General features: G+C 43.5%; 1 pseudogene; it reads right to left on the reverse strand.

Annotated features, from left to right (window-relative positions):
* Positions 1-2,178: 2,178 nt before the first annotated feature.
* LOC148833713 (immunoglobulin heavy variable 3-23 pseudogene) lies at positions 2,179-8,024 on the reverse strand (annotated as a pseudogene).
* Between the last annotated feature and the right edge of the window lie 7,786 nt (positions 8,025-15,810).

Genomic DNA, 15,810 nt, shown 5'->3' on the forward strand with positions numbered 1-15,810 from the left:
GTAGCTGCTAGTAATGTATCCCAACCACTCAAATCCCTTCGCAGGAGACTGTTGGATCCAGTGTATGGTGTGTTTATCATAAGTGTATCCTGAGGCTTTACAGGATATTTTGAACGATTCATTAGCAACTTTCGGGAGAAATATTAACAATATTAACTGTGAACAGTTCAGCCTATAGTTAAACAAATGAAGGTACAAATCAGCCTTAAGAAGCAATGAAGTAAAACGATCCAGGTGTGTCAGTGAAGTCAAGAGGGCATTGGAACTGGAATGGACGGCGGAGAAGGGACGACAAGGCTTTCCAGCATAATTAGAAGATCATTCTAGAATCTTATTAAAACCCAGAACAAACAGGTACTGAAGACCATGAGCTGCAGCTAAACCAGGATTGGCCAGACCTGTGTCCCTCTAGCAGCCAATGAACGTCAAGTCACTCCACTGCACTGAACATATTCCTAGAGACCTTCTCTCCCACTGCTCTCAAGACCTGCTGTTTAATGTGTTTAATAATTTAATAATACATCATTATTTAAAATTTCTTTCTGATAATTTATATTTGAGTTTATTTATATATATATAATCAATCATTTATATATTTATATTATATAAATGTATTATAATATATTTATAGTATATAATTTATATATTTATATATATATATTTGATCAGGAACAAGTAATAGGTTCATTCCACGCTGTTTTCTTTCTTCTCTTCAGTATGGAATAAATCTTTACTTGTTCCTTTGCAGCCTGCACATGCTGACGCAGCTCCCCACCTGAACTATATATTCGATTATTTATATATCTGATTTTTTCTGATCATTTATATTTCAGGTGTGCAATTTTCAATTGACACTCCTGCTTCTTTGCCAAGGTGTCTGGTATGAGGCCTGCAACACTGAGGTGACCTGAACTACTGCAGGTTATAGATTGTTTGCTAAAGGTTTTCTCTGTTCCCCGGTGAAAGTGACTGAGTTTCACTTTTCCAGTGGCCCCTGTTTGACAGACTTTTCTGCGTCTCCGCACACGAGCACTCTCTCAGGGGAAAAGTGGTTCCTGCAGACAGGAGCACGGGTGGTCAGGATGAGTGATTAGTTTTTCACATCAGACTGGTATTTTAGCAGGTGATGACTTCATACTAGTAACAGTTCAAGTAGGTAGCTGTGTCAGCGTGCATAAGCTGCAAAGGAACAAGAAAAGATTTATTCCATGCTGAAAAGAAAAGTAAAGAGCTAAAAATGTTGTCTCTTTTCTTTTCAGCATGGAATAAACCTTTTCTTGTTCTTTCATATTAGTAACTCCCTAGACAAATGTCAGAGGGTGTCCTTGACACACTTGACAAAAAAAAACTATCATTGCTTAGGGTGTTTTGCATGAATAATCCAGTCATATTTAACCACCCCATGGTAATAAAAATCTTAGGCAATGCTGCCCCCTGGTGGTGAAGTCAAAGCCCATTGACGTGAGCATTCGCACTGGAACACCGCCAAAACCTTTGCAGATCTCACTAAAGATTTGATCAAAGTACAAAACAAAAATAGATTGCTTTTGTTTTCAGGTATAATACGAGCAGTCTCTTTCTTAAGCTCACTGACATCTGAAGCCCTTTTGCTGTGCAGGTGTGGAATAGCCAGTTAATTCCTCATCCACAGGATACTTTGCATGTGACCATGACCAAGCAAAAACTGCAAAAACATTTAAGAAATACAGGAGGTAAAACTTTAGTTATATAAATGATGGGATGGGGAACATCACAGGTCAAATGTCATGATATATACGGTATTTGTGCTTTACTGTCACTGTGCTTTCAATCATGATATCACCAAGATGTTTTCCCTATCACATCAGTGTGCTTTTCCCATGATATGTAGCTGTGGTGAAAGATTTATTTGTCCTTTTTCCAGGGAAGCAGTGTAATAGGGAGGTGTGTGAAGAAGTGATTTGCACTGGAGTGCTTATGTACAGTAACCATGATTCTTCTCACTTCATGGCACCGATCTCTGAAGGCAACACCTACTCCAGCAACACAGTTGAACTGTGTGGATGTCCAGCAGGGCGCCCACATGTGCCCTTGTCTGAGTCATCAGTATAGCAGTGTTGGCACATGCTGCCTCGCCATGCTGAGCTTTTGGTTTGTGTCACTGGGGAGGTTCTTGTACAGTTCCTGCATGAACGTCTCTCACTGTGACTCTTTGGCGCAGTAGTAGATGGCTGTGTCTTCTGCTTTTAGGCTGTTCATTTGCAGGAAGAAAATGTGTCTGGAAAAGTCTTTGGAGCCTGTGAAACGGCCTTTGATAGCATCAGCGTGATATTCTGTATCACTTCTGCCACCTATGCTGGCCAGCCATTCCAAGGCTTTCCCTGGGGCTGCCTGTCGAACCCACACCATCCAATAGCTGTTGACATCAAACCCAGTGACTTCACATGACAGCTTCAGAGCCTCTCCCGGCCTCGGGACTTCTGAGGCCGTCTGACTGAGCACGATGCTGGAGTCAGCACCTGGGGGTACAGAAGGACAATAAGTAGAAATAAAACCACACAGCAGCCCCTTAAATAACATAAGCGTTGGCGAAGCCTTGAGGACAATAACGACAGTCGGAGGAAATGCCCTGCAGCTGATACCCACATGTACAGAGGGAGCAGTGTGTCCACAGATAAAGAGCGAGACTCGTGAGGAGGAACATCATCCCTGGCAGCTGGCGATCGCTGTAGCCACGCTTGTCCTCAGCGCTGCGGTGTGACGTTTGTTGTGTCATCTGCTCAGATGTGACCAGACCTGGTTATTGTACTCATACAGCACGTTTTGCAAATGCATCAATAGCATAAATCAAGTATCACCCTGCAAACGCCACGTGTGCAGTCAAGTACTGCAAATCAGCATATTGTCAGATTCTGTATGTCTGCTTTTATTTCATGATTTAGTATTGTAAAGCTAATAAGATGCATATCACAAATCCAGGGCTGACAAAATATTCTGATTCTGTGCTGGTTAGTGCAAACCCTTCAATATTTTCTTGGGGGGTGGTTAAATGGTTAAAGTATTCTCAAATATCAGTCCCAATAATTCTGTTTGCTCATCATATGCAGTAGTCAGAACATCGAGCTGTCCTTCATGTACTTTCACATAGGTACTTAGAAATGATTAATTCTCTTCTTCTCTAGATGTGAGTAGTTCAGGTAGGTAGCTGTGTCAGCATTATTAGGCTGCAAAGGAACAAGTAAAGGTTTATTTAATGCTGAAAAGAGAAGAAAAGAAACACAACATTTCAGCTGTAGAGTCTTCAGATGGCACGAGTGCAACCTGTGCAGACCTGAGCTGTCAAATATACAGAGCATAATTCAGACTGTTGTCCTAGGCAGTCAGCATGAAAGCTTCATAGAGACAATATATAATGTTATAATACCATCCCTCATGAATATTGCACCTTGTATATTGATGTTCCTATCAATACATAATATCAAAGGTCATAGTGCTAGCTTTTGCATTTGGAAAAAAGTGGTTATAAAAGATTATGAATGTGATTAAAGTACTGCCTCTCTCGATATCCTTGCTAAAGAATGTCTCGGTCCCTCCCTGCTCTGTTGACTGAAAGGGGCCTGTAATGGCACAGTTTTTAAAAATCCTCTCGTTATTCCATTTGCTGCGACCCTGTGTAACGCCGGCAGCTCTCTTTGGTTGACACCAGGTGGCGCTGCGTGAACGCAGAGAAAGCCCGAATTGCGAAAGGATAAAAAAAAAACGTAGTGCCTGCAACACACGGTTCTCTCATATGGAACATGAATTGTTTCTTCAGGGATTCCCACACCTTCGGCTTTTTTCATTAATTACCATCCTACTTCTCTCATTCTGCACCCCAGCCTTATAGGATCTTTTCTCTCGAGCAGGTTAATCCCGATTCAGAGCTGTCTTACTTAAAACAGTGCTAGGTCTTTACTATTGGTCTGTGATGTATCTGGGGTGAACATTCTGCTCAGGCTGCTAAACAATCCAAACCTATTTGTGCCAGACGGGTACCAGGTGAGTGTTTTTTCTGTTATCTCCTTACCTGAAGTGTGTTATCAGTCTCGTTCTTGGTGGTGCGGTCATTTGTTTTCATTTTGACAAACTGGCCGTGTCCCAGTTCTTGCACTTCTGTGGACTCAAGTGCACGCCATTAAAAATAAGGTAATGGGACAACCTCTCATGACATCACAAGCTGGTTACTTGCCTCACAGTCAAAATGTTATATGTTCATGATGCCTCTTTTCCAGTGGCTAAGTGCATGTTTGCACATATTTTTTTCATTCTCCGCTCGCATATAGATAGATACTTTATTGATCCCGTGAGGGAAATTGCAGTGCAACAGCAGCTTAACACACACAACACAGCCACAATGTAACGAATTATATAATAATAGTACAATACATACAATACAATACAAGAGTTACTCACAGTCCAGACGCACAAGAACAAACTAGAACAGAACAGTACACAGAAAATCATATCACACTCATATCACACATATGGATATAAATATAGATGTAACTGTAGATATAAATATAAATGTATTGCACAGGTCCCTGGCATATATTGCACAGAAAGTGGTTGTAAACGGGAAAAAGAAAAAGAAAAAGAAGAAGAAGAGAACATATGTAGCAGTAGATGTGTAGATGCGTTTAATCCAGATACAGGTCACTGTCGATGTTGCCTCTGCCAAGACGCAAGGTGGATGCGTTGTACAGTCTTATGGCAGATGGCAAGAATGACCTCCTGTAGCGCTCCCTGTTGCACCGTGGATGAATCAGTCTATTGCTGAACGTGCTCTTCATTCCTGCAAACCTGTCATAGAGGGGATGGGAGAAGTTGTCCATGATGGCCTCTAGTTTGGACATCATTCTCCTCTCAGCCACTACCTCCAAGGAGTCCAGGTCAGACCCAATGACAGAGCTTGCTCTCCTGATGAGCTTGTTCAGCCTTTTGGAATCTACTGCTCTAATCCCCGAGCCCCAGCACACCACTGCGTAGAAAATGGCACTCGCTACCACCGACTGATAGAACATGTGTAGCATCTTACTACACACATTGAAGGACCTGAGCCTCCTCAAGAAGTAGAGTCGGCTCTGTCCCTTCTTATAGATGGCCTCGGTGTTCTTAGACCATTCCAGTCTATCGTCGATGTGCACTCCCAGGTACTTGTACGAGTCCACCATCTCCACGCCACTCCCATGGATGTAGACAGGAGTAGGTTTGACCTTTTTCCTCCTGAAATCTACCACCAGTTCCTTTGTCTTTGTAACATTCAGTTCCAAGTGGTTTACCCCACACCACTCCACAAAGCTGCTGACCAGTCCTCTGTACTCCTCCTCCTGCTCACCCTTGATACATCCCACAATTGCAGAGTCATCTGAGAACTTCTGCAGGTGGCATGACTCTGAGTTGTACTTAAAGTCCGAAGTATAGAGGGTGAAGAGGAATGGAGAAAGAACTGTCCCTTGAGGTGCCCCTGTGTTACTCACTACCTGTTCAGACACACAGTTCTGAAGTCTCACAGACTGTGGTCTGCCTGTCAGGTAGTCAGTGATCCACGAGGTCGTGGAGGCATCGACTTGCATCTCTTCCAGCTTCCTCCTTAGAAGTAAGGGCTGGATGGTATTGAAGGCACTGGAGAAGTCGAAAAACATGATCCTTACAGTGTTGCCAGCCCTGTCCAGGTGTGAGTAGGCCCTTTGCAGCATGTAGATGATCGCATCCTCCACACCAACACTGGGCTGGTAGGCAAACTGTAGGGTGTCCAGTGATGAGCTGACCAGGGGTCTCAGGTGGGATAAGACCAGCCTTTCCAGTGTCTTCATGATGTGAGAAGTCAGTGCAACTGGTCTGTAGTCGTTGAGGACAGAGGGGCGCCCTTTCTTTGGTACCGGGACCAGGCATGATGTCTTCCAGAGCACCGGGACTCTTTCCAAGCGCAGGCTCAGGTTGAACAGTTGCTGGAGCACTCCGCTCAGCTGATCAGCACAGGCCCTCAGAACTCTGGGACAGATGTTATCTGGTCCTGCGGCCTTACCCTCGTGCAGCCTCTTCAGCTCCTTCTTCACCTGGTCAGTTGTGATGGTCAGCCTGGCCTGGGGGTTGGTGCTCATAGTGCTTTTAGTGCTGCAGGTGTTAATGGCGGAGGTGTTGGAGAGTGGCAGCTGTGGGGGATGGGTGGGTGAGTAGCCGTCGGGGGTTGTGGCTGTAGGCGGCCATGTTTGTGGGGGGATGGAGGAGGTATTGGGCAGTCGCAGCTGTGAAGGGTTAGGGAGCGTGTGGCTGTGGGGGGATGGGTGTTGCGCCACAGAGGACCCAGAATCAAACCTGTTAAAGAACTGGTTCAACTCGTTGGCCATCTCCAGGTTCCCCTCTGTTGCACCCCCAGCCTGTTTGAAGCCAGTGATCTCTCTCATACTGCTCCATACATCTCTCACCCTATTCCTTTGCAGCTTATCCTCTACCCTCCTCCTGTAGGCGTCCTTGCTCTCTCTTAACTTCTGCTTTAGCTCCCTCTGTACACGCTTGACCTCTTCCTTATCTCCCCTCCTAAAGGCTCTCTTCTTGTCATTCAGAAGAGCCTTCAGGTCGCTGGTAATCCAGGGTTTGTTATTGGAAAAACAGTGTACGTCTTTGGTGGGGATGGTGTTGTCTACGCAGAAGTTAATATAGTCAGTGACACAGTCCACCATGCTGTCTATGTCGTCCCCATGTGGTTCGCACAGCACATCCCAGTCGGTGGCCTCCAAAGCACCACGAAGATCCTCCATAGCCTCCAGAGACCATCTCCTCACAGTCCTCATGGTCGCAGGTTGGCGCTGGACAATAGGCGTGTATATTGGTGTGAGCAAGACAAGGTTGTGATCTGATCTGCCAAGGGGGGGAAGGGCTGTGGAACTATATGCATCCTTAGCATTGGCATATAATAAGTCCAGTGTTTTGTTTTCTCTGGTCGGGCACTTAACAAACTGGTGGAAAGTAGGCAGAGTGGTGGAAATGGATACGTGGTTAAAGTCCCCTGAAATAGCTATAAAAGCGCTTGGGTGCTTTGTTTGTAGCCTGGCTGTGACTGTGTTTATGACGTCACACGCTACCTCTGCATTTGCCGTAGGTGGGATGTAAACAACAACAAAGATGGCGCATGTAAACTCCCGCGGCAGATAGTACGGACGCAGTCCTACGGCTACCAGTTCGATGTCCGGGTTGCAGACTCGCTCCTTAACATGAGTATGTCCAGGATTACACCATCTGTTATTTACAAGCACCGCGAGCCCCCCTCCTTTCCTCTTACCGCTCTCGGTGTTTCTGTCCGCCCGCACCGTCTGAAAGCCGCCGATGGTAACATTCGAGTCCGGAATAAGTTCCTGCAGCCATGTCTCGGTGAAACACATGATACTGCATTCACGATACTCCCTCTGGCTTCTCACCAATGCTCCCAGTTCGTCCATCTTGTTCACTAAGGACCTCACATTTCCCATGATGATCGAAGGAAGGTAGGGTTTAAATCTCCTTCTCTTCGCCTTTCGCGTCGCACCAGCCCTACAGCCTCGGCTTCTCCTCCTCAGCTCCTCCGGCACCGATGGCTTCTCTCCAGTGGGTAGAGCCGGACGCGCTAGCGCGATCAGCTGGTCCCGCGTGTAGACAATGCTTCTGTGGCTATCGGCATTGCAACTCGATAGCCACAGAGGTCCAAGTATCAGAAAAAACAAGAAAACGCTTAATAGCTTAAATTTATTTCACTGTTGGTCATGACTGAGTGATTTCTGATTTCTGCTTTGTGGGTTTTTGTCAGGGCTCAGGCTTCACTTCTCTCACTGTGAGTCTCTAGCGCAGGAATACACAGCAGTGTCTTCAGTCTTCAGGCTGTTCATCTGTAAGTACAGTGTGCTGCTGGAACTGTCTTCAGAGATAGTGAATCGTCCTTCAACAGACTGGGAATATCTGGTTGGAGTGCCATAGGTACCAATGTAAGCCACCCACTCCAGCCCCTTGCCAGGAGCCTGTCTCACCCAGCCCATAGCATAGCTGGTGAATGAGAATCCTGACACTTTGCAGGAGAGTCTGTGAGATTCTCCAGGCTTTTTGATTGCAGGTTCAGACTCAGTCAATGTTATTTGAGACTGGACACCTGTAAATCAGACACAAATTGAGGAATTTGTATTGTAAATCCTTTAGAAAAAAGAAATTGAATAAATGTAAAATATAATTAGGACATTTTAATGCACATTTTAATTCAGTAAACAAAAATAATTTTACACACAATGGAATATTAAAGACCCACCTGTTATAGCTCCTAAAAGGAATACTGATGAAAAAAACAAAATCATTGTAATATCTTCTGTTGTATCAGAACAAGACTGAACAAATTCACCAGTCAAGGCCGTCTCTCTGCTCAGGTCTCCTCACTGACAGAGAATAAATGGAGTCTGAGCTCTGTGAGTTTGCATATGCTGGTGGGAGGGGCTGGTCTCTACACTTAAATAGTACAGTAGTAAACCAGGTCAAGCACAGTGGAGCAATCCTGTCACTTCACCCAAAGTGCAGACTTCACCTCCCTCACAGTGTGTCTCTTCTGCAATGACAGGTACACACTCCAGCTCGTGGTTTCTATGTTCTGGTCCATCGTCAATCCAATGTGTTTTTAATGTGCTTTCCTGAATTTCTCACAGTTCAGCAGATTTTAGAACCTCAGAGAATCTTAATGCTCTCACAGTCCTGCATAATCAGCAGTGCAATTTCAGCAGTCTGATCAAGCTCTAATTAAAGTGGGGGAGAGGTGCAAATTGAATAGTGAGCTTCACTGGAGTGCCTCGCCTGGCTGAGGAGAAACACAGCCCATCCGCAAGCATGGGACTGTCCATCCTCCCCTGCAGTAATGGAGGCCCCAATGAGGAATGATCCTCTGCAAGGACAAAGATGGGACATAAGGAGGAATGAAAAGTCTGCAAGAGGTCTGCAAGAAGTGTGATATTAATATGTACTGTAAATTGGTTAAAGTGGGTGAGATTAGGGTGTGACCGCTTCTGGATTTTTTCATTAAAAACACCATTAATGATTTTCAGTTCCCATATTCACTACTATGATTTTAAAACTTAATGTTGTTTCGATATTTCCTGTCATGTTCAGGGAGGGCAGGTTTTTGTAAGGTCTCTTGCTTCAGTCTTGTCACTGTGACTCCTGCACACTAACAGAGAGCTGGGTCTTCAGCTGTGAGGTTATTCATTTTTAAGAAAAACGTTTTGGAGGAGGTGCCCATGGAGACATGACATGTCCTTGGATTGAAGAGGAGTAATTGAAGCTGGTTGCGGCTTTCATTAAGGTAGCAGGCCAACCACTCCAGCCCCTTCACGGAGGCAGGATGGGTCAGAGTGATGGCCCCTGGTCTGAGCTGTAACAACTGTGGGAACAAACAGATATCAGTTCACCACTGTGAATGAAGCTCAAGTGACACAGAACAAGAGGGATTTTACCTGAAAGCCCCAGCAGAAGAAAACAGAATATTAAGGTGATTCCTGGGATAAAACTGGACACAGACTCTCTCCTGAGGACAGGTAGCTCCACTTTAAGAGAGTGAGGATGCTGTTAGTTGTAGACGGGAAACAGATGGCAATTTGCATGCAATGCAAGCTATCGTGGAACTGCTATTATCTTGAGCTGATAGTTACTGGTGAATGGTTACATCATACCATTCACTTTTTTTCCTCTTTATCTGTTATAAAATACACCATTTTTGTTCAGATTTATTCCACCCAGATTAAAAACAGTAGACTCGGATAGTATCTCAGTGCTGACAGTGGCTTCCCATTTGATACATACACGAAGGGTGGGAATAACAAAAAGTGGGAATTCGGGGAAAAGTCTTGGAACGTGAGTTGATTTAGACAGATACTTTATTATAATTGCCCATGAGGGTAATTGATTAAGTGTTGACTTCTTCATTCTTTTTTAAAGGGATTGTTTGGCTTTTTATTTACTGTTTTATCAAGGATATAATCATGATGACTATCATATTTATATTAAAAGCATTATTAAATGGCAAATCTAATTTTAGTTTTGAAAACATCACTTTGCTGCATTCACAAAGACTGCAATGTACAGTACATATATGTCTGTGTATCAATCTAACATATATGATGAGTGTTTATACACCTTTCACTCACCTATAATATATTTCAACTTCCTTTACATATTTTTCAAAACCTGTGTCTTCTGTGTCATGTGTGTTAATGTAGATGTGTTACATCCTGACCATGTTTCAGCTCTGTCATATACAAAAGCAGGAGAGCTCCCTGGTCTTATTGATGGTTACATGTTTGGTGTCTAATTACAGATTTAAGTGACAGGTCTACCAGGAATCAGATTCCTACAAAGTCTCCTGTTAATCCGTTATCTAGACTTGAGGTCCTTACATCTCATCCTTAAGGACAGTAATCCTGGATAGTGTCTTAATCTACTTGAAAATCTACCTTATATACTGTGAATGTCTGCAAAAATTTAAACATGTTGATAATTTGAAGGATCCTGGATATCCTGCTGGATAACGGTGATAAACTGCATGGAGTTCTGATCCAGCAGGGAGTTTCTCACAGTTGTTCTGGCTGAGAGGTGGCAGCTGTCCCTGTTCTGAAGTTGTGTCTCTGTCTTGGCTGGACTTTGCTGGTTCTCACTTCAGGGCTGAGAACCTCAGTAAATCACAGAAATGACATCCTGTATTATCAGCAGGATTTTCATTAAGCTCAGATATTTCCTGTTGAGAGACTCAGTGCTGTGGGCAGGTTTTTGTAGGTTCTCTTGGTTCAGTATTGGCACTGTGTCTCTTGCACAGTAATACACAGCTGTGTCTTCAGCTCTCAAGTCGTTCATTTGTAAGAAGAAGGTGTTGGAGGAGGTGTCCATGGAGGCAGTGAAACGTCCTTGGACTGAAGAGGCATAATAATTGCTGCCTTCACTATAGTAAGTGGTCAACCACTCCAGCCCCTTCCCAGGAGACTTTCGGATCCAACTTTTCCAATAGTCACCCACAGCAAATCCTGACACCTAGCAGGACAGTTTCACAGACTCTCCTGGCTTCTTCAACTCTGCAGAGGCAGGCTGGGTCAGTGTGATGCTGGACTGGGCTGTAACAGCTGTGGAAACACACAGACATCAGCTCAGGGTTCACCATTGTGAACGAAGCCCTACACCAAACATCACAGAACAGGAGGGATTTTACCTGAAAGTCCCAGCAGAAGAAAACACAGGACACTGAGGTGAGTCATGGTGTAAAACTGCACACAGTCTCTCTCCTGAGGAACTGCAGCTTCACTGTTAGGGAGTGAGGATACTGTCAGTTATATACAGGAAACAAATGGTGATTTGCATGCAATGCAAACTATCACAGAAGTTTTTGCCTGCCATTAGATGACAATTGCAGTGTTTCACATTTCTCCCATTAGTTCCATTATATATGACAGGATGACATGAACACTAATGAATGCTGTTTTTTTCAGCTTTGTGTTTGACTTTTAGTAATTTAGTATCTTATATTTCTACTGTATGGAGCATCTAGGATTATGACTTGCACTAGGCTGCCAGTCTTTGTAGAGCCTGACATGTTCTCTTCATGGGTTTTCTCTGGGAGCACCATTTTCCTGCTGACTAGGTTAACACATGTCTCAACAGTGTCCCTGTGAGTGTGTGTGCACTGTAATGAACTGGCATCTCCCCCACAGCTCCCCCTGCTGGTCAGTTTCATACCAAATACCCATTGGCAGTTTTCAGGTCCAGGTTTGTTTCTGTGTATTTGTACTGGTCACAAAACAAGCTTTACACATGATTGTCTGCACCCAATTCATAAAGTGCAGCCTCATCAACGTGACACTGTGACAACCTTCTGCAACAGCATCCTGAATAGCACACAAGAGAGAGGAGTGAAAATCTACTTCACCCATTAAATCAAAGTGGAACTTAAAGCTGGTTAGACTGTACATGTAGATCACGTAATTGTATCCCAAAACTGAGTCAGTCAGATCAAAAGTTATAACCAAAAATAATTGAATCCCATTCACTTGCAAGAGCTTTTATCAGTGGTCTTGATTATTACCCACTCATAATTTCTGGTTAGTGGAACATGTCAGAATCCGTTCAGATGTCACAGTTCTGCTCAGTTGACACCCCAGGTAGGGTTAGGGTTAGGATTCACACAGGACATCAACAGTGGAAAGAATAAAATGCTACAATTAAGAGAGGAAATGACCACATTAGTACACACAGATTGCACAATGCAGGTTATACCGATCATAAAATACAGAGCTAGAAAAAAGCTTTGTCGTTCCATGTAATGAGGTCTTTCTGCTGGTCAATGAACAAAATATTACAAATTAGGTTCCCTAAAGGGGGTGGCAAGGTGGTTAACATTGCTGCTTTGCAGCACTGGAGCCTGGGTTCAGTTTTAGACCTAGGATGATCTCCGTGTGCAGTTTGTTTGTATGTTCTCCCTGTGTTCACATCGGCTTCCTTCTACAGTCCCAAGACATAACTGGCTTCTGGGAAAATTGTCCCTGGTGTGAGTGTGTGCACATGTGTGTTTGTATCTGTGTGTCTGCCCTGCAACATCAGGGGTGTATCCTGCCTTAAGCCTGTTGGTTGCTGGGATAGGCTCCAGCTCTCTTGCAATCCAAGCAGTTGGACTGGAAGAAGCAGTTAGAAAATGGATGGATGGATGGATGGATGGATGGCTGGATGGCTCAAGGGAGAGAAAAGCAAACACTAGAGAGATGCACTAGATGGCCACATTGCTTTTATAGCCCAGAAGATCTTCCTTCTGAGATGCTTATCTTTCTTTGTTTTAATGCACTGGTGTTGTAGAGTGTCAAGAAGTCACACCTCAGCGCAGAGAAGGTCTGAAATGAGTTTTCATTTGTGAAGAAAAGGTTGCTTCAGGACAACACTAAAGACACATGGTGTCTATCCCAGAGTGCTCTGAATCTAATCTGTGTTTGCAAGACGTTCTATAGTCTGAGTCCAGCTCTGGCCGCCTCTGTTATTACCCTGAATGGGTATTTAGAACTGACCATTGCATAATCATTAGAGCTATAAAGAAGACTTCCCCACATGGCACACATTTCTGATAAGTTTCTTGGCCCTTTTCAGTTATTTCAGAAAAGTCATGTACAACAGGTGTCTGTTTTTTTTTAAATGCACTTAAGCCAGTGTCAAGAATGACCTAGAAATTATTTGAGAATGTGACACTGGATTGAATTGAAATTTACGTTCACTGTGCTGGATAATTTGATTAGATGTCAGAGGCCATTACAATAATTTCTCAAATGACACCAAAGGAATCAAGCAATGTTTTATAGATCATTACTTTGGGAGGAATATTGATGGTGTGAGCTTGATCTGAGGACACAGGACATACAGGTTCACCAAATGGAAACACTCAATTCAGTTGTTCAGTTCACTTGTTAAACAGTGAAAGTCCTCATGCAGTGTCAGTCTTCCTGTTTGTGAATGTGAAACCTGTTACACTTGTGGGTTTTTGTCAGGGCTCAGGCTTCACTTCTCTCACTGTGGGTCTCGAGCACAGTAATACACAGCAGTGTCTTCAGTCTTCAGGCTGCTCATCTGTAAGTACAGCTGGTTTTTGGAGTTGTCTCTGGAGATGGTGAATCTTCCCTGGACAGACTGGGCATAGTTAGTGCTGCTCCCACTGCTACTAATATAAGCCACCCACTCCAGCCCCTTCCCAGGAGCCTGTCTGACCCAGTTCATGTAGTAGCTGCTGAATGTGAATCCTGAGGCTGTACAGGTCAGTCTGTGAGATCCTCCAGGCTGCACAACTGCAGGTTCAGACTCAGTCAAGACCTGGGATTGAACACCTGTGGAGAAAAAAAGTATAAATGTTATATTTTCGATAAAAACCCTGTAAACTATTGTCAGATATTTCAAGACTTGTGGGAAGAAAGTCGATTGAATTTTCCAAAAAATTAGCAGAGACTAACATGCTTTCACCAATTATTTAATTTGCTAACCTGTTAAATATGCGCTTGCTAAGAGTAGTGCAGTCAGAAAAGCCATCATTACTGGTTGAGACTGTGATTTGTAGAGACACTTCAGTCCAGACAGTCGACACTCTCCGCTGTTTCTCCTCCAGCGCAGTGAGATAAATGAGGCAGGAAGCCCTCTGAGTTTGCATGGACTCCTCCTCATGGGATGGGCAGTGTGACACACAGCTTTAATACTGAATCACACTCTGGGAGAGGAGACCTGCTTTCTCAAAGATCACTGAGTCTTTTACATCATAGTGGTTAAAGTCAGTGACGTTGGGAGTGAGACTTCCCCTGTGCTAAATAATATAATTCATGTCAAAGGCCAATAGAGTTATTTAGATCAGCAATTTCAAGCTGGTTTGTATCTGTTATATATGTACTGAACTGTTTATTATTTTAGTAATAATGCATTATTGCAAATGAGTTTAATTCTTCAGTTGTTAAGTGAAGAGACGTGTGTCTTCTGGACAGATTGGTACAGAAAATGGTTTCAGTCTCCTTGGTCTGACAGTAGAATCTCCTGCTCTTTGCCCCACTGCTGTGCTGTAGCTCGACATGGACTTCTGTGACCTCTGACATTCCAATGGAGTGAGTGCCCCCTGCTGGAGCACACTCATGAATATAGTAGCTGTTATTGTCATTATTCTCAAATATAAATGCATTTAAATTAATATAAACTGTATAATTTAAATTTATATAATAGATGTAGATTTATTTCATATATTACAAATATAAATATCAATGTCATTCTATAAGAATTACTGAAGTTACTGAATTTCTTTCAATTTTCTTCTCTGTACTGTGAGCTCCTTGTGTTTATTTTTTGTTTGTTTGGATATTTAAACAAATAATCATGGATATTTTGTCAGTTATTTCTCAATTAACATTCTGATGTATTATGTTTCCTTTGATTTCATGAATGTTTGAGGAATGTTATCACACACCTCTCTCTTACAGACATCAAAGCGTTGAAAGGAAAGTCCTGTGTCTCTGTGAGTCTGCACAGTTGTCTCTCTCCTCATGACCCTGATAGACCTGACTTTTGCTCATTTTAGGAAGTGAAGTTCCCTCAGTTATCTGCAGGTTATGAGGAGCAATCAGTCACTCTTAGAGGTGGTGGCACTGTGACTAAGAATCTGTGCCTGTGGCTGGAAGGTTGTTGGCTCAAATCCCACAGCTGGGGGGGGATCCTACTCCGTTGGGCCTCTGAGCAAGGCCCTTAACCCCAGCTACTCTAGAGGTGCTATACAATAGCTGCCCCTGTGTTCTGACCCCAAGCTTCTCTCCCTGTCTGTGTGTCTCATGGAGAGCAAGCTGGAGTATGCAAAAAGACAAATTCCTAATGCAAGAAATTGTTTATGGACAATAAAGTGATCTTATCTTAGGTGTTATAAAAACATTAACACTGACAATTTCAAAACACTTCTATTAAAAGTTTTACATTCAGCACTATAATAGACTATAATTTCACACTGGACACCATATGGAGCAAGAAATACAATATTGTCTAGAAAACCCTTTTGTCCATTTTATGGTGAGTGGTGTTTTTGTGGGGGGGTCAACGCACAACTGCTGTCCTGCGGCATCACTCAGTTTCGTTTGCCATGGGAAACCTGAGAATTCTCAAGGGGACTCATGTTTTTCCAGGGCTCTCCTCTGTGTCCACATCACCTTTCAAAGACATTCCACTCATTCACTTTGCCCTTCCTCTATCTAATGCCAGCACACGTCTGTTGCAGTGCTCCACTTCGGGTCAGTACTCTCCTTCTTCCCT

Source organism: Atractosteus spatula, chromosome 5, assembly GCF_055471065.1.
Source record: "Atractosteus spatula isolate fAtrSpa1 chromosome 5, fAtrSpa1.hap1, whole genome shotgun sequence".
In the NCBI taxonomy this organism is placed as follows: domain Eukaryota; kingdom Metazoa; phylum Chordata; class Actinopteri; order Semionotiformes; family Lepisosteidae; genus Atractosteus; species Atractosteus spatula.